The sequence below is a fragment of the Mobula birostris genome, chromosome 7, assembly GCF_030028105.1.
Source record: "Mobula birostris isolate sMobBir1 chromosome 7, sMobBir1.hap1, whole genome shotgun sequence".
Taxonomy (NCBI): domain Eukaryota; kingdom Metazoa; phylum Chordata; class Chondrichthyes; order Myliobatiformes; family Myliobatidae; genus Mobula; species Mobula birostris.
In genome coordinates this window covers 124,915,221-124,934,808 of record NC_092376.1, presented here as the reverse complement: position 1 = coordinate 124,934,808, position 19,588 = coordinate 124,915,221, and positions in this window count along the sequence as shown.

Below are 19,588 nucleotides of genomic sequence, written 5' to 3'. Positions count from 1 at the left end.
ACCACTAAGGTCAGACAATAGTTTCCTTCCTTATGCCTCTCTCCCTTCTGGAAGAGTGGCGTGATATTTGTAAGCGTCCAGTCTTCTGGAGCCATTCCAGAATCTAGTGATTCTTGAAAGATCATTACTAATGCCTCCACAATCTCTTCAGCCACCTCTTTCAGAACTCTGGGGTGACTTACCTAACCTCAGACCTTTCAGTTTCCCAAGAACCTTCTCTCCAGTTAAGGTAACTTCACACACTTCAGTCCTCCAACACTTGGAACTTCCACCATACTGCTAGTGTCTTCCACAGTGAGCTTATTCAGTTCATCCGCCATTTCCTCTTTCCCCATTACTGTCTCTAAGTGCTATCTGCGTTTGGTACTGTTGCAAGTAGATTTTTCATTCTAATTACAGGCCTTGTGCATATGAAAAGAAACCCAAATTTGAATATATGATTGACCCCTTCCCCCACCGACACCATCACCATGTAGTTTCATCAGCAACAAAGAAAGCTTCAGAGAGGCTGGATTTTAGTATGTCCTGGTGTAGCATTGCCAACATTCCTGTAAGTACGGGATTCCTGTGTGTGAAAAAAAAACAGTTTGTTCCATATGACATTGATCTGAGAGGCCTGTTTTTTCACTAAGCACACTGGTGATTTCCAAAATTCTGCCGTGTAAGCTGCAGATGAAGGCTCAGGGGAGGACTTGCCCTCCTGGTGAATGACCAACCCCTCCCCAATCTTGTGTGATTAGGAATTGGCTAGTTCCTTTAGATATACGGGGGAGAGCATTCTGACTGTTTGCATCACTGCCTGGAATAGATGCTCCAATGCACAGACCGATTGCGCCTGCAGAGGGTGTGGAATCAGTCAGCTCCTTTATGGTCATCAAGGAGAGTTTCAAGAGGTAGAGCCTAAATAAAGTGACATCAATCATTATGACCCTAACCATCTGAGACATGCACTCTTCTCATTTCTACCATTGGGGAGGAGGTACAGGAGCCGGAAGACCACAATCAGGGTTTTAGGAGTAGCTCCTTCCCTCTACTATCAGAATACTAAATGGTCTGTGAATCCACCCTTCTTTTTGTGTCTTTTGCAGTATTTATTTACTTTTGTTACTTATTGTAATTTTTATGCCTTGCACTGTACTGTTGCTGCAAAACAACAAATTTCACAATGTATGTCAGTGATAATAAACCTGATTTTGGTTTCCAGGAGAGCTGAAATCAGACTTCTCAACTCTGATCACTCAGAACTGATCATATAACCATATAGCCATATAACAATTACAGCACAGAAACAGGCCATCTCCGCCCTTCTAGTCCATGCCGAACACTTACTCTCACCTAGTCCCACCGACCTGCACTCAGCCAATAACCCTCCATTCCTTTCCTGTCCATATAGCTGTCCAATTTTACTTTAAATGACAACATCGAACCTGCCTCAACCACTTCCGCTGGAAGCTCATTCCACACAGCTACCACTCTCTGAGTAAAGAAGTTCCCCCTCATGTTACCCCTAAACTTTTGCCCTTTAACTCTCAACTCATGTCCTCTTATTTGAATCTCCCCCACTCTCAATGGAAAAAGCCTATCCATGTCAACTCTGTCAATCCCCCTCATAATTTTAAATGCCTCTATCAAGTCCCCCCTCAACCTTCTATGCTCCAAAGAATAAAGACCCAACTTGTTCAACCTTTCTCTGTAACTTAGGTGATGAAACAAAAGAATCATAAGAAAACAAAATTAAGGACACCATCAAAATTTAGCCTCGATTGTAGGAAAAGTTTTACAAATAATTATCTTGGTAAAATTAGCAGTCACACATATTGTAGACCAAGCCTTCATGCATTTGTTCAAGACAAATCCAAACTATTATTTTTATTATGTAGCAGAGAAGAGGCTGTTGAGTAAAATGTAGCTGATACAGTATGTTCTAACTTCCAAATGTTGTCTCAAAAAGTGACTGAAAATGGGATTGACATCAAGTTTAAAGACTGTGGAATAATACAGACAGTGGCATTATGAATATGACCACAGTAGCTCAAAGCTTTCTAATTGTCAACTTAGTAATTCTTCAGATAGTTCAGCAAAGGTAGTCATGATGTAGTTGTGAAAAGTGATTTTTTTCTTTAATTGGTCATATCCCATCATCAAAAATGACACATTATAGACCTCGATTTCTCAGGGTCGACTATGGATGCTGCATTCTGGCTGGCATACGCAAGTCAGGCTGTATGATGTGGAGAGCAAGTTGTTGCACATGCAACAGGCTCTGCCTCTCCACACAGATGATGAGTCCAAAGGAAAGGTGGAGACCAATGTAATTTGCACATTACTTGCTGCAAAAATAAACGAGTCTTTTTGAGACAGTGTATTTCTGCCCAGTGTGAGACAACATCTCACAATTGCACCTCATATAACAAATTTCATTCTGTATTCATTGAAGTGTAACCTTTTTTTTTCAACTAGCTTCAGCTCTGCAGCAAAATGTTGGCTTTATGAGATAATGTTCCCTTTATGAGAAGTGTTTGATTACCCTGAGACTATACCCACTGGAGTTCAGAGGAATGAGGTGGTGTCTCATTCATAACCTACCGAATATTGAAAGGCCTCTATAGAGTAGACGTACAGAAGATGATTCCAGTAGCGGAAGAGCCAGGACCAGCGAGCACTAGGACGTTCCTTCAGAACAGAGATAAGGAGGAATTTCTTTAGCCAGAGGATGGTGAATCTATGAAATTCATTGTCATAGATGGCTGTGAAAACCAAGTTACTGGGCATATTTAAAGTGCTAGTTAATAGGGTCTTGATTAGTAAGGGTGACAAAGGTTACAGGAAGAATGAGGTTGAGAGGGAAAATAAATCAGCCATGATCAAATGGCAGAGCAGACACGATTAGTCGTATGGATTAATTCTGCTACTATGTGTTATAGCCTCATGTATTAGTGCAATGCTTCAGCCAATGCTCTGATTGATCTCTCTCATTGGCCCTTCATTTGACAGCTCACAGCACTACTGAGAAATTGCACTGTTTACATCAACTAAAAGACTTTGAAATTCTGTGTTCGTGGCAAAAGGAACTTATCCCAGATAATCATGTTAAACCACAATGACCAGTGATTAGTGCATTAACATTGCAAATTTATATTATTAGAATTAATTGTTGAGTAGTAAGACATAGATTTACGACTGTGGTGATTATCATGTTATTTAGCTCTTACCTTCTTTATTTTTTCACAGCATTCCTTAAACTTAATTAGCTTTTCCTAGACAGTAGATAGACACAAACTCATGCTACCCACTTACTTACTGCCCATTACACCACTGGAATTTAAGGCAGCAGTGAAGGTCCTCCATCTCTGTCTGTCCATACTGTCACACTCAGATGTAGAAGGATTCTACATTGCTGTTCCCGTAACAATTTTGTTTTACCAGTCGGGGTTGTTAGCCCTGAGCAGAATCCCTGAACCTGGAGGACTAGTGAACCACTGTTAGTTGACCTGTCTGGCATTAGTGACCCTACAAAGAGCCAAAGCATAAAGCCCTGACTCCAGCCAACATAGCCGTTTGGGTCAAACCCGATGACAAGTTTGTGGTCTTCTTGGAGGTCATGCTATCCAAACTTCTGTTACTTCAGCTCTTGAGTCAATATCCATAAGGACAAGTAACTACTGTAACAGAGCTTCCGAGCAAGGAATAATATGCTAAAACTATAAACATGAATGACCACAATTAACCAGTTAATCTGTTGTTGCCTTCAACCCAGTTAGCAAAACAAGTTGCAAAGAAAACTCAAGCACTTCCGACAATTTTGGGGAAGGGAGAGTTTAGAATAGGATGTTTTGCACTAACTGAAGGGAAGGATGATCAGCATGGAAGGGCTCAAGTCCATCACTGGAAGTTCCCTTGGCATTATTCGGTTTATGGTCTAGAGTCAGCACATGCTCTCAACTCAGTAAATGGTCTGGAAAGATCTGAAAAGAATGGGAAAAATAATTTAGAAAAAAGAATTGAAATTGAATTGAATTGAAAGAATTGAATTGTTACAAGAAAAGTGCATGATACATATTTACTCCTGTTTTCCTGATTTTTTAATCAAAATTGAGAAGGAGCTATGCTGTAAGTCATTGGAAGAAGCACAATAACTCCAAGTGCTAGTATGCTCCATCAGGTGGTATAGTATATTATTGTGTCTGTCAGTGTTCTAAGTACTGAGGTTATTCTTCCCAATGCTTTCTGATACTTTTCCAACTATCTGCAGCTAGTACACTCAGAGCTGTTTCCAAGTACCCAATGTTCATACCCTCAAAATATGTTTTGGCTTAGCTTCTGATACAACAGCTGTTTTAAATGTATTGCAAGACGATCTTTCCCACATGGTTCTGCAATTTCAGTTACCAGACTTTCCCAGAATTGCATGAGAATTAGCTTTGTTAAAATCTTTTACATCAAACTTAGATCACAGTGATTTTAAATGAGCCATTAGCTCTGTACCAAGTGGAAAATGTTCCATTAAGGAGTTCAGTTTATCCTGCATGGACAACTACATGGAATTTAATAATACACTGATTTTATCAGTATCATAAAACAAAATAATTTCTTTTGGCTTTGCCAATGAAGAAAAGAACAGGCATCCAGCATTAACACTGTCCTGCACAGTAGGAAACAACTTCAAATTATATTATGGAAAGCGAAGTTTATTTTGATTACATGAGGTAAATCAGCTAGCAAATAAATAAATAAATAAGCAAGCTACATCAAAATGATATCATAAAGAGGTTCTGAATTATATACCTCCTAGTTATTACCAATGACTTGTGCTATACTTTCATATGTTGGCTGGAAGAAACACTTATTGCTTCCCATGAGTTAAAAAAAACATACCAGAAAATAGCCTTGAACATTTCCGTAGGCATTGCCAATTCTGTTTATATTTTGAAAAACTACATTGTCCTATGAGATCTAGCTACGCAAATAATTGTGTAGTCATTTTTGTGGAAAAGAGTGTTCTGATGAACGTTGGATTCTGATTATCTAATTTATAATACACAGGAGGTACAATCTGGGAAACTGTCAAATACTAAAACCTAAAATCAATTAGGAAAATTTTCCTTTTGAAATGCAATAAATTCCACATCCTATTACACTTCCTTATTTTCTCTGGAAGTTGCTGCAGGAAAAGAATGAGATTTTATTAATAGTTCCAAATGTATCATTTCATCACATATAGGAAGCCATGATTCTTTCCAGAATGAAAGCATGTGCAAAGATATAAAATCATACAGAGTGTGTCTGAAATTGAAATAGATGGTGAAAGTTTGTGTAATCTGACTACAGTCAAAATGCTTAGCACAAGCATTACACTTATTTCAAAATAACAGTAGCAATATCCATAAAAACTAGCAGATGCTTTTATACTCAGCCAGTTTGTCAGCAATAGTCTAATATGATAGTCAATGCTGCATAAGCTGATTCAAGATTCAAGTTTATTTATCATGTGTACATCAAGACATATTATGAAATGTGTTGCTTGTACTAACAACCAACACACCCAAAGGTATCCTGCAAATATCACCACACATTCCAGCACCAACATAGCATGCCCACAATGGTTGGCAGAATAACACAGAACAAGCAACAAAATAACAACAGCAAAACACGTTCTATTCCTCACCACCCACCCACACATGTCCACGGTCCTCTAACCCCAGGACAGACCGCATTATTCTGCTTCCAGCCTCCAGTGCTCTCAGATATGGATTCGTGGAAACTGGGCTTTCCATATCCCACGGAGATTCACAGACTTGGGGTTCTGACCAAGTGGTTTCTCCTTCTGGACTTCCAATTTGACCCCTGGGCCTTGGTACTCATCATCAACCACAGGACCACTGATCACCAAACACTAGTCCTCGAGCTCTGAACTCACCAATGACAAGACCCCAAACACCAGACCTTGATCTCTGGTTTCACCTATTCATGAACCCAGGGAGTGATTGGACCTCGTCCCTTGTGCCTGCAGGGAATTCTGACTCCAGAATTCACTGACAGCTCGCTGATCCTGGAGGCAGGGGAGGGGGGGGTGGACACCAGCCCATGTCCACATTGGTCTGCTATCCAGCCCAGTTTGCAGATATCTCATGTCCATGTTGCTGACCTTGGAATGCAGAGCAGAGACTTAGACTCAACATGTTTTCTAATGGCCCGCATCCCTAATCTTGAACCCTAAACTGACCCCTAACCCCTCTCTGTCCCCAAAAACCTTCCCAACAAACCTAACAAAACTGAGCTACAACTTCAACAGAGGTCACAGCTTGGCACCATCTTGGAATTCTTGATCTTAGATGGGCTAAGCTTAGCAGTCTTATTATGGGTTTCAAAACTTCTGAATGGATGTGAGTAAAATTAAACATTGATTACTGTTCCACTTAATTGATAGTTACTAGATCATGCTGTGCATTCTGTGATGCCAATTGATAGTTCATATTTCAAACATTATAGTCTCGTCATCTCTTACTCAACATCAGCAAAACCAAAGAGATGATTATGACTACTGATGGAAGAAGCCAGAGGTCCATGAGACAGTCCTCATTAGAGGATCAAAGGTGAAGAAGTTCAGTACCTTTAATTCCTTAGCGATCCGTCCTGGGACCTGCCTCATGAAAAAGGCACAACAGCTCCTTTACTTTCTTCGAAGTTTGCGTAGATTCAAAGTTTCTTTTTATTGTCAAAGTATGTATGCACAATGCATCTCAGAGATTTGTCTTTGCCAGATAGCCATAAAATACAGGAAAACCATGGAAGTAGTTAAGGTCCCTTTCATGCACAAAAAAAGAAAAAGAAACAAAACTCGCAAACCACATCCTCCCCAAACTCTCCTTCACGCAAAAGCTAACCGATCTCTCTCCCGAAAATGTCAGCTAAAACATCAAACTCCTAATTGCCAAGCTCCTCCCGTGCAAAAAAATACAGCGACAATAACATCAAACCCCCAACCACTCCCTCACCCAAAAAAGTAACTTATCGCCTACCCACCAACTGGCAACAAGAAAGAAAACACAGTAAAACTGAATATAAACTACAGTCCACACCAATAATCCACATCTTGGAATTTCAAAAACATCCTCTGTCAGCATCAAGGACAGCAACAGCTTAAACTCAATCCTTGCCTGTCACTTAAAACTTGAACAAACTTCCAAAGATGCACAGCAGAGAGATTCCTAACTGGTTGCATCAGGAACAGGAATGGAAACATCTATAGAAAAATGATGGACACAGCTCAATCCATTACAGGCAAAGCCCTCCCTACCAATGAGCACATTTACATGATATGCTATCGCAGGAAAGCAGCTTCCATTATCAAGAAGTCCCTCTATCCAGGCCATGCTCTCTTTTCACTACTACCATCAGACAGGAGGTACTCAGGTTTCACACCAGCAGGTTCAGGAAAAGTTATTACTGTATAACTATCAGGTTCCGGGACCAGAGTGGATAACTTCACTCACCACAACTCTGAACTGATTCCACAATCTACAGGCTCACTTTCAAGGATTCTACAACTCACGTTCTCAGTATTATTTATTATTTTTATTTCCACAATTTGTCTTCTTTTGTACATTGGTTGTCAGTCATGTTTATGTATAGTTTTTCATAAATTCTGTTGTATTTCTTTATTTTTCTGTAAATGCCTACAAGAAAATAAATCTCAAGGTAGTATATGGTAACATATATATTAATAATAAATTTAACTTTGACTCTGACTTGACATTAAATTCCATTGGATATGTAATTTTAGTTATGCTCTCTCAACATGCACCCAAAGGAAATTGTTATAATTATTCCAATTTATTTTAAACTGGAATCAGAATAGGATAAACTGTAAACAATATTACCAAAATAGAACTATTGGTATTAATAAATTGTTGGTTTTCTACTATTGATTTAATTATTTTTATCTTATTTTATATATCTTCCCTTTAACTTCCAGCACTTTGAATATAACTACAGCTGTGAAGATCCCTCTGCAATTGGATCCTTGACTTCCTAACTGGAAGACCACAATCTGTGTGGATTAGTGATAATATCTCCTCCTCACTAACAATCAACACTGGTGCACCTCAGGGGTTTGTGCTTAGCCTACTGCTCCACTCTTTCTATACCCATGACTGTATGACTAGGCATAGTTCAAATATCATCTATGAATTTGCTGATGACATAATCATTGATGGTAGAATTTCAGATGGAGATGAGAGAGTGTACAGGAGTGAGATACGCCAACTAGTGGAGTGGTGTCGCAGCAACAACCTTGTACTCAATGTCAGTAAGACAAAAGAGCTGATTGTGGACCCAGAAAGGGTAAGATGAAGGAACACATACTGATCCCCATAGAGTGAGCAGTTTCAAGTTCCTGGGTGTCAAGATCTCTGAGGACCTAATCTGGTCCCAACATACTGATGTAGCTATGAAGAAGCAAGATATACTTCATTAGGAGTTTGAAGAGATTTGGTATGTCAACAGAAACACTCAAAAACTTCTACAGATGTACCATGGAGAGCATTCTGACAGGCTGCATCACTGTCTGGTATGGGGGGGGGGGGGGTGGCTACTGAACAGGACCAAACAGAAGGTCAATTAATTTAGTCAGCTCTATCTTGGGTACTACAGCTGTGAAGATCCCTCTGCAATTGGATCCTTGACTTCCTAACTGGAAGACCACAATCTGTGTGGATTAGTGATAATATCTTCTCCTCACTAACAATCTAGGACATCCGCAAACATCCATTATTAAGAACCTCCAGCACCCAGGGCATGCCCTTTTCTCACAGTACCATCAGGGAAGAGTTACAGAAGCCTGAAGGCACACACTCAGCGATTCAGGAACAGCTTCTTTCCCTCTGCCATCTGATTCCTAAATGGACATTGAACCTGTGAACACTACCTCACTTTTTTAATAGATATTATTTCTGGTTGTGCACGATTTTAATCTATTCAATATACGTATACTGTAACTGATTTATTTATTTATTTATTTATATTTTCTTCCATATCATGAATTGCATTGAACTGCTGCTGCTAATTTAACAAATCTCACAACACATGCCGATGATAATAAAGCTGATTCTGATTCTGATTTGTCAGGCATTCACATCCTGTGCAATTCACTTCTTCTCAATATGTTTATTGTGTTTTCAGATAATGGTTTACAAACAAATAATGCTGTGAAATTATTGCTTTCATGTCAGTAGTGCTTTTCTTTCCATTTAATAAATTCCATTATTGTCTTCACCATAGACGTGAATGTTTAGCGACCTGTATAAAACAAATTTCCAATAGTTTTGTGTCCATTTAATTGCAAAATGTTTTTGACACATCAATACAACATTGCTTTTCCTTCCTAAATTTCAGTCCTGATTCTCTACTTCTATTTCAGTCTTTCATTAAAGCTATCCATTCAATTACTGTATTAGACAATTCTTTGGGTGAAGTAGTGCATCCAACAATGAGGTAGATGGGAAGGTTTCAAAGATTTGATCATGAAATCTCTTTTATCAAATAATTTCTGATAGCTTCTCAAACAATAATGGCAATTAATCTCAATAAAGCCACAACTCTTTCTACAGTTATTGATTATTTTATTATTATTTCAGATTTATATGACTGGGTCCCTAAATCACCTTTGCAACCAATGAAGCAGAATTGTTGTTATAATGTTGGAAACACAGCAAATCTGTTAAAGTACGGTCAGATGCCATCTCAAGAATGAGATTAAAAAGGAGTCTTGGAGAACTCACCTGTTATTTTTCAAATAGTTCAGTAGATTTTCTGAGGTGTGAAAAGAAGACAACTCATGAGAAATTGCAAACACCAAGAAGGACAGCACGAAGCTAGATTGTAGAAGATGCATCAAATACTACCCTGAGATTCAATTTCTTGCAGGCATTCACAGTAGAGCAAAGAAGTACAATACAATCAATGAAAAATTGTGGTCAGATTCTACAACTACAAAAGAAACAAGTAAAAGTGATAATGAATATGTAAGTAAATAATACTGAGAACATGACTCGTAGAGTCCTTGAAACTGAGTTCAAAGGTTGTATTCAAGGATCAGTTCAATGTTGTGATGCATGAAGTTATCCATATTGGTTGAGGACCCTGTTTGTTGAAGGGTAATAACTGTTTTGGGGCTTGGTGGAGTAGGACTTAAGGCTCCAGTACCTCCTTCCTGATGGTAGTAATGAGAAGGGAGCATGGTCTGGATAGTTGGAGACCTTCATTATGAACGCTGCCTCATTGTCGCAGTGCTCCTTGTGGATGTATTCATTAGTGGGGAGGGCTTTTCCCGTGATGGACTTGGCTGTATCTATCACTTTTTACAGGCTTTTCTGTTCTTGGACACTTGTGTTTCCAGACTAGACTGTGATGCAACCAGTCAGCATACTCTCCACTGTACATCTATAGAAGTTTGTCAAAGTTTCGGATAACATACCAAATCAGCACAAACTTATAAGAAGGTAGAGATGTTGCTGTTCTTTCTTTGAAATGGCATTTACATGCTGATCCCAGGACAGATGCACTGATAGAGGGATCAGAAGTGGAGAGAGTGAGCAGTTTCAAGTTCCTGGGTGTCAAGATTTGAGGACCTGACCTGGTCCCAGCATATAGATGTAGTTATAAAGAAAGCAAAACCCCGGCTATACTTCATTAGGAGTGTGAAGAGATTTGGTATGTCAACAAATGCACTCAAAAACGTCTATAGATGTACCATGAAGAGCATTCGGACAATCTGCATCACTATCTGGTATGGGGAGGAGGGGGTGCTACTGCACAGGACTGAAAGAAGCTGCAGAGGGTTGTCAATCTAGTCAGCTCCATCTTGGGTACTAGCCTACAAAGTACCCAGGACATCTTCAGGGAGCAATGTCTCAGAAAGGTAGTGTCCATTATTGAGGACCTCCAGCACCCAGGGCATGCCCTTTTCTCACTGTTACCATCAGGCAGGAGGTACAGAAGCCTGAAGGCACACACTCAGTGATTCAGGAACAGCTTCTTTCCCTCTGCCATCTGATTCCTAAAAGGACATTGAACCCTTGACACTACCTCACTTTTTTTTTAATATACAGTATTTCTGATTTTTGCACATTTTTAATCCATTCAGTGTACTATATTGTAATTTACTTATTTATTTTTATTTTATTTATTATTTTTTCTCTTCTATATTATGTATTGCATTGAACTGCTGCTAAGTTAACAAATTTCACATCATATGCCAGTGATAATAAACCTGATTCAGATTCAGATTCTGATATCATAACACCTAGGAGTTTACAGTTACTGGCCCCATCCACCTCGGATCCCTTGATGAGGACTGGCTCACGGACCCCAATTTCCTCCTCACATAATCAATAATCAGCTCTTTTGTTTTACTGATATTGAGTGAGAGATTGTTGTTGTGGCAACAATGTGAGGAGGAAATTGGGGTCCATGAGCCAGTCCTCATCAGGGGATCAGAGGTGGAGCCAGATTTTCAATCTCCCTCTTGTATGCTAATTTGGCACTATCTTTGATTAGCCAACAATAGTGGTGTCATCAGCAAACTTAAATACGGCAATTTAGCTGTGCTCATGCTCACAGTAATGAGTACAAAATGAGTAGAGCAGATGGCTAAACACACAGCCTTGTGGTACATCTATGAAGATGGTGATTGTGGAGGAGAAATAGGAGGTGATAGACATCAGGAAAGGATCAATAAGTTCTGTCTTTTCTCTAGAAAATGAAGACTAAAGTATGAACTAGTGAGATCTTGATACTGATGAAAATCTTTGATAGAATTCACACAATGACAGGACACAAACTTCCAGAATCAGAATCAGAATCAAGTTTAATATCACTGACAAATGTTGTGAAATTTGTTGTTTTGCGCAGCAGTACATTTTATTACATAATCGTTTTTAAAAACTACAAATTACAATAAGAAATATATATATATATATATATATATATATATATATATATATATATATATATCTTGCGAGACCATGAATCTGCGCCTGGAAATTCTTCACTCTCCAGGGCGCAGGCCTGGGCAAGGTTGTATGAAAGACCAGCAGTTGCCCATGCTGCAAGTCTCCCCTCTCCATGACACCAATGTTGTCCAAGGGAAGGGCATTAGGACCCATACAGCTTGGCACCAGTGTTGATATATATTAATACATATATCAATTCAGTAAATAGCAAAAAGAGAGAAAAAAAAGTGAGCTTGTGTTCATGGGTTCGTTGTCTGATGGTATAGGAGAAGAAATGGTTCCTGAAACATTGAGTGTCAAGAAGGTGAACTTCAAGCACATCAATGGATGATGGAAGTTAGTCACCAGGAAATTTTAAAACCAAAAAATTTAGAAGAAAGCTCTGTAGCTAGATAGTGGGAGGAATATAGAACTTGCTACAATCTTCTGTAGAAAATATTATCAACACATTTAAGGGTCTGACTGTGAGAAGATAGGGGGATAAAAAGTTATGTTCATCGAGCTGGATGAGGAAGGATAGGAGTTGATATAATAGAGGAATCTAAATAATTCTATGCAGATATACATAAAACTTTCTTGCACCTGGCAAAGAACAAGAGTTTTAAGTAAAATAAATTTATGATTAATGGTATTGAAATGACTAAACTTCCTTCCCAAATTTGTTTAATTATTCTGCTTATTTAGCCCAAACATTTTAAAATAATTAAATGGTGTTGAACAACTGAGGAAAGCCATAGGAATCCAAAGTCATTCAAGTTAGAGTGCGCTTCCAAAATGCTATTGTAAATACTACCGGAGAATAGGACCTGAAAGAGTGAAACGTTATCAAATATTTACTGTGCCAGTGTATCTCTGAGTGAACATGTTCAACACACCAAATTTTAAAAAAAAATTGTTTACAAGCACTTTCCCCACCAAAAATAAACAATCTACAATTTTCCTGACTTCATGACATCCCAATACCGTTTTACAAACTTTCCGTCAGTATAGCAGCTGTTGTTACTCTCACAGCAAAGTACACAAATTCCACTTGCAGGAGATAAATATCAGCTAAGACATTAAGAGTAACTCCTCAAAATTATAAATGTACATTTGATCTATTGCATCTGTCTAAGGAAACAGATAGGTTTTGCTTTAACTTCTGGCCTGAAGGACAGAAGGTCAGACAGCACAACACTAAGTTATCTTGCTCAGCTGTCCAGGGTGAGAAATGAGCTCAAAACTGTCTGACTTAGCAGTGAAAATATTACCAAAGATCTAAAACTAACTAAGCGTGTTCCCTTCCCACACAGCAACACAAGCAGACCTGATAATATTAACTAAAATGTTGCTCCCAAACCACTGAGATCCTTATCTTAATTAATGTCATATCGGAGAACAGCAGAAGGACTTTCAGATCTGGTATTCTGACTGAAAGAATTGAAACTATTTTCTTTTAAGAATCAAGTGACTGAAGTAATTCAATTAATTGTAACCTGCTAAATATAGGGCAGTTTTTGATAATAAATGATATCCAGAACATACAGTGAGAATATTTCATCCAACAACATTTTCTGCAATAAGCCAATTATATATGTTAGAGCTTTAAATTTTAAATCAAGAAGCTTTACCTTCTGATATTTTCTAAAGACACAACTGTTGTGTTCTTTATATTTATACATACCGTGGGTTACTAATAAAGAAACATATTCTGGAAGACACAGGACTTTTATTTACAGCTACAATCAAACCACGTTTCCTACAGTACCATATTCTCGACCATTTCTACGCATGCTCAGATCTCTCTCCAATCACGTTCTGACACGTCATATCACCACATCTTCCTTTCTTTAAAAAGAAAAACAATTAGCAGCACTGACCAGAGCAAATGCATAATTTAACATGTCTCTATCAGTGTCTCTGGGGGTTTACGAACATGAGTAGACCTTCTAAGTGGTTCACACAGTTCTTGTGTTTCGTTGTTATTTCCATGTTTTGTCTGGTCTGCATCAGTTAACTGAAACTCTGAAGTTGGCTCTTTCTTAAGGTCTTTGCGATTTCTTCTTAACACTGCTCCTTCTTCTGTTTGGACCATGTATGATCTGGATTGTACTTCTTCAAGTACTGTAGCTTTCTGTGTCCATGTGTTCATTTCGTCTTGTATCCTTACTTCATCTCCTTGGTGCAGTTCAGGTAATGGACCAGAACATCTGTCAAAGTATGTTTTCTGCTTTGCTTTGTGTTCATCTTTCCATCTTTTCACTTGTTCACCTTCCTCTGTTCTCAGAAAGCTCTCATCTTTTGGCAGATTGGATCTCAAACGGCGTCCCATCAAGAGCTGAGCAGGTGAAAATCCACATTCAAGTGGAGTACTGCGGTAGGCTAACAAAGCTTTATAAAAATCTCCTCCACTATCTTTTGCTTTGTGCATCAGTTTCTTGGTAATTCCTACCGACTTCTCAACTAAGCCATTCAACTGAGGGAAAAATGGACTAGATGGTGTATGAACAAGGCCCCATTCATGAGCAAAATGTCTCATGCATTCACCATTGAATTGTGGACCACTGTCTGTGAAAACTTCATCAGGTCCACCATGTCTGGAAAAAACTGATTCATGCATGTAATTACATTCTCTGCAGTTGTTCTGCTCAGGCCACGCACTTCAGGATACAATGAGTAGTAATCCATTATTAATAGATAATCCTTGTTGTCAGTTACAAAAAGATCAATGCCTCCTTTCTGATAAGGTCTCTGAGGACTAGGATGTGGATGCAATGGCTCTTTAGGGTTGCTAGGTTGGTATTTAAGGCATATTTGACAAGAAGATACCAATCCTGCAATTTCTTTATTCATCCTGGGCCAAAACATCACTTCCCGCACCCTTCTCTTACATTTTTCAATACCTAGGTGGCCTTCATGAATTTTCCCAAGTATTTCTTTTCGGAGATTCTTGGGAATCACAATTCTTCTACCTTTGTACAATATCCCATCCACAACAGAAAGTTCTGATTTGTGGTTCCAATATTCTTGTACTACTGGGGTACAGTCATGCTTATTATCTGGCCATCCATCCATCACCACTTGTATTACCTGACTGAGAATTTTGTCCTTCTCTGTCTCAAGACGCAGCACTTTTAACTTTTTAGCAGAAACGGGATCATTTCAGCAAATGCCTGAACATCAACAGCATCCCTGTGAATGTCTTTTGTTGTTGGATCCACAGCTCTGGAAAGTGTGTCAGCCGTGTACATGAATCTTCCAGGTGTGTATGACACATTCAATGCATATCTTTGCAATTTGATCATCATTTGCTGAATTCACAATGGACTGTCACTTAAAAGTTTGTGAAATAATGCAGTCAGAGGCTTATGATCAGTTTCAACATCAATAGATTGTCCTGAAACAAACTGATGAAATCTCTCGCAAGCAAACATAATGCTGAGCAATTTTTTTTCAATGTGGGCATACCTTGTTTCTGGATCAGATAATGAACGAGATGCATATGCCACTGATAGCCATTTTTTATCATGTTTCTGGAGTAATACTACCCCTAAGTCTGTTTGAAATGCACCACATGAGATTTTGATGGGTCTCTCAGCATCATAGAATTTCAACACAGGTTCTTTAGTAAGCACTGTCTTGAAATTTTGCTATGTCTTCTCCTGTTCCTGATTCCAGCTCCATTCATTTCTCTTTTCTGTTAGCTGCCTCAATGGAGCAAGCTGTTCTGAAAGATTGGGTATGAATTTTCCCATGTAGTTGACCACTTCCACAAACCTTTGAACATCCTTTTTACATTGCGGTCTTGGCAGGTTCTCAATAGCAGAAACCTTCAATGGATCAGGGCACACACCCTCATTGCTAATGATATCACCCACAAAGGTAAGTTCAGTCACTCCTAGCTGACATTTGTCTTTATTCAACTTTAGGTTTGCCTCAAAGACTTGTCTGACTCTAGCATCATGCTGTTATTTAGTTGATCCCCAAACAATAATATCGTCCATGGATGTATCCATGCCCTCAATGTGCTCATATAGCATGTGAATGGTTTTATGATACATTTCAGGAGCTAATGCAATTCCAAATGGAAGCCAAAGAAAAGAGTATCTGGCAAAAGGAGTGTTTAAGGTACACAACTTTAAACTTGGTTCATCTTGTTTAAGTTGCCAGAATCCAGAGGATACAGCTAATTTACTAAAGTACTTTGCATTAACAAACTGTGACATAATTTCTTCACGAGTAGGCAATTTGAAATGCTCTCTTTTAATGGCCCGATTCTAGTCTCTTCCATCTAAGCAAATCCTCAGTTTTCCATTTTTCCTATCAACAATGACAAGCGAATTGACCCATTCAGTCGGTTCATCAATTCTTTTTAGGGTTCCTAGCCATTCCTTTCTGTCAAGCTCTGTTTTCAGTTGATGACGGAATGCAAAAGGTGCTTTTCTATGTGGATGTACTACGGGTTGCACTGTGTTGTCAATTTTAATTGTGTGCTCTCTTGGAAGACAACCAAGCCCTTTGAACAAGTCCTTATACTCTTTCATCAAGTCACTGTATTCTGACTCTGTGTCACTGTCCAGGACTAAATCTCTTTTCACCAAATTCAGTCTCTCACAGACAGATAAACCCAGTATTGACTGTACATTCTTTGGCACCACCACAAATGAAATTGTGGGCACAATATTCTTGTGTGATACATTTGCCACACATGTTCTTTTAACTGGAATGTCTGCACCTGAATACCCAGTCACTTTTATGTTTGTCTTATGTAACTTTGGTCTTGGCTTTAATGCATTAAACTCAGATTCTGCAAGAAAATTTACTTGTGCTCCAGTATCAAGTTTAAACAGAATATTGTTTTGGTTCACTTGCAATGGAATAGTCCAATCATTCTTACTCTGTTTGTTTTCACAAAGCACATCTATATAAAACTCCTCAAGTTCATTTTCAAGCACTGCATTTACTTGTTTTATTTTCTTTCTACTTCTGCAACAGTGTGAAAAATTATCACTCTTACCACAGTCGTTGCACATTTTTCCATACACTGGACACTGTTTTGGCTGATGCTGCCGCCCACAGCGATCACATAGCTGTTTGCTCTCAGATGACGTCTTGCTCTCTGTCGGTTTTGTTGTCATTTTATTATTTTTTCTAATACGTTCGCACTTTTTTACAGCGTCTACGTTGTAGCTCTCAATGAAAAGGTCTTTAGCCTGTGACGTCAGGGTTTCCGAAGCTTTGCAGAGCATCAAAGCTTTTTCCAAATCTAAGTCTTGTCCTCTTAACAGTCTTCCTCTCAGACCATTATCCCAAATGCCACAAGCAATTCTGTCTTTGACGAGAGAGTCTGTCAGTTCTCTAAACTCACATGTTTTACTCCGGTGTCTCAACTCAGTAACATATTGATCAATAGTTTCACCAGCTCTCTGCGTACATGTAAAATATATGTGCCTTTCATACATCACATTACGCTTCAGTATACAAAATGCTTCAAATATGTCCATTATTGATTTTAACTTTAAATTATCTCCTTTTTCAAAAATAAACTGATTATATACCTCAATTGTATACCTCATCATCTATTATGTGGAGTAGAAGCGCAGCTTTTGTTTTTTCCGGTTTTCCATCAGTATCAATCGCCAATAAATATAGTTCAAAACGTTACTTGGATTTTCTCCAGTTCTCAGCTATGTTCCCAGACAATTGAAGCATTGGTGGAGGCTGCAAACCTTCCATTTGTAAAACTGTTAGCAAGCACCAAAACAGTTTGAACTCTTTTTTATCTTTGATTGTCCTTTGTTAGGAAACGTATTATTCTTCCAGATCGACTTCTGACACCATGTTGTGTTCTTTATATTTATACGGACCGTGGGTTACTGATAAAGAATCATATTCTGGAAGACATAGAACTTTTATTTACAGCTACAACCAAATCACGTTTCTTACAGTACCATGTTCTCAATCATTCTATTATTTCTGCGCATGCTCAGAACTCTCTCCAATTACGTTCTGACACGTCATATCACCACATCCCCACCACTGCAAGTTACAGCTCTTATAACTTTGTGCCTTGAGCAACATTTAACCATTATCCTACTGTGACATCATATTGCAGTAATTTCTAAGAAATCTCCTCAACCTAGGGACCTTTTTCCTTCCCTTTTCACAATCAGAAATAGTGCTGAGCAAAGAGATTTTATTTCCAACCAAAGGGATGGTAGGAGGATAAGTTATAAGTGTGTCTAGGGCATGCATTTTTTTCAGTTCTTATATGGGCAAGTGGCAAGTGCCAGTGGAACTGGAATTCACCCATGATTGTTGATTAAAAACTACAAGGGATGAAAGAGGAAACTTGTGCTTGGAGTCAGAAGAGATTGGTGAGTCCTTAATAAATACCTTGCTTCAGTATTCACCAATGCGAGGGGGACCTTGACAAATGTGAGGTCAGCATAGAGCAGGCTGATTTGACCACAAGACCATAAGACCATAAGATATAAGAGCAGAAGTAGGCTATTTGGCCCATCAAGTCTGCTCCGCCATTCAATCAAGGGCTGATCCAATTCTTCCAGTCATTCCTACTCCCCTGCCTTCACCCTGTACCCTTTGATGCCCTGACTAATCAAGAACCTATCTATCTCTGCCTTGAATACACCCAATAATTTGGTCTCCACAGCCGCTCGTGGCAACAAATTCCACAGATTTACCACCCTCTGACTAAAGTAATTGCTCTGCATCTCAGTTCTAAAAGGACATCCTTCAATCCTGAAGTCCTGCTCTCTTGTCCTAGAATCCCCAACCATGGGAAACAACTTTGCCATATCTAATCTGTTCAGGCCTTTTAACATTTGGAATGTTTCTATGAGATTCTCCCCTCATTCTCCTGAACTTCAGGGAATACAGCCCAAAAGCTGCCAGACATTCTTCATACGGTAACCTTCTCATTGGAACTCTGCTGGTAACAGGTAGCCAGCCGGAACAGGATCCCTTTATTCTCATTCTCTGTTTTCTGCTGACCTGCCTATGCTTCACACATGCTAGTAACTTCCTTGTAATTCCATGGGCTCTTATCTTGTTAAGCAGCCTCATGTACGGTACCTTGTCAAAGGCTTTCTGAAAATCCAAGTACACTATGTCTACTGCATCTCCTTTGTCTACCCTGCTTGTAATTTCCTCAAAGAATTGCAGTAGGTTTGTCAGACAGGATTTTCCTTTCAAGAAACCATGCTGGCTTTGGCCTATCTTGTCATGTGCCTCCAGGTTCTCCATAATCTCATCCCTAACAATAGGTTCCAACAACTTCCCAACCACTGATGTCAGGTTAACAGGTCTATAGATTCTTTTCTGCTGCCTCCCACCCTTCTTAAATAGCAGAGTAACATTTGCAATTTTCCAGTCATCCAGTACAATGCCAGGATCTATCAATTCTTGAAAGATCATTGTTAATGCCTCCGCAGTCTCTCCAGCTACTTCCTTCAGAACCCAAGGGTGCATTCCATCAGGTCCAGGAGATTTATCCACCGTCAGAGCATTAAGCTTCCTAAGCACGTTGTCAGTTGTAACTTTCACTGCACAAACTTCACTTCCCTCACACTCTTGAA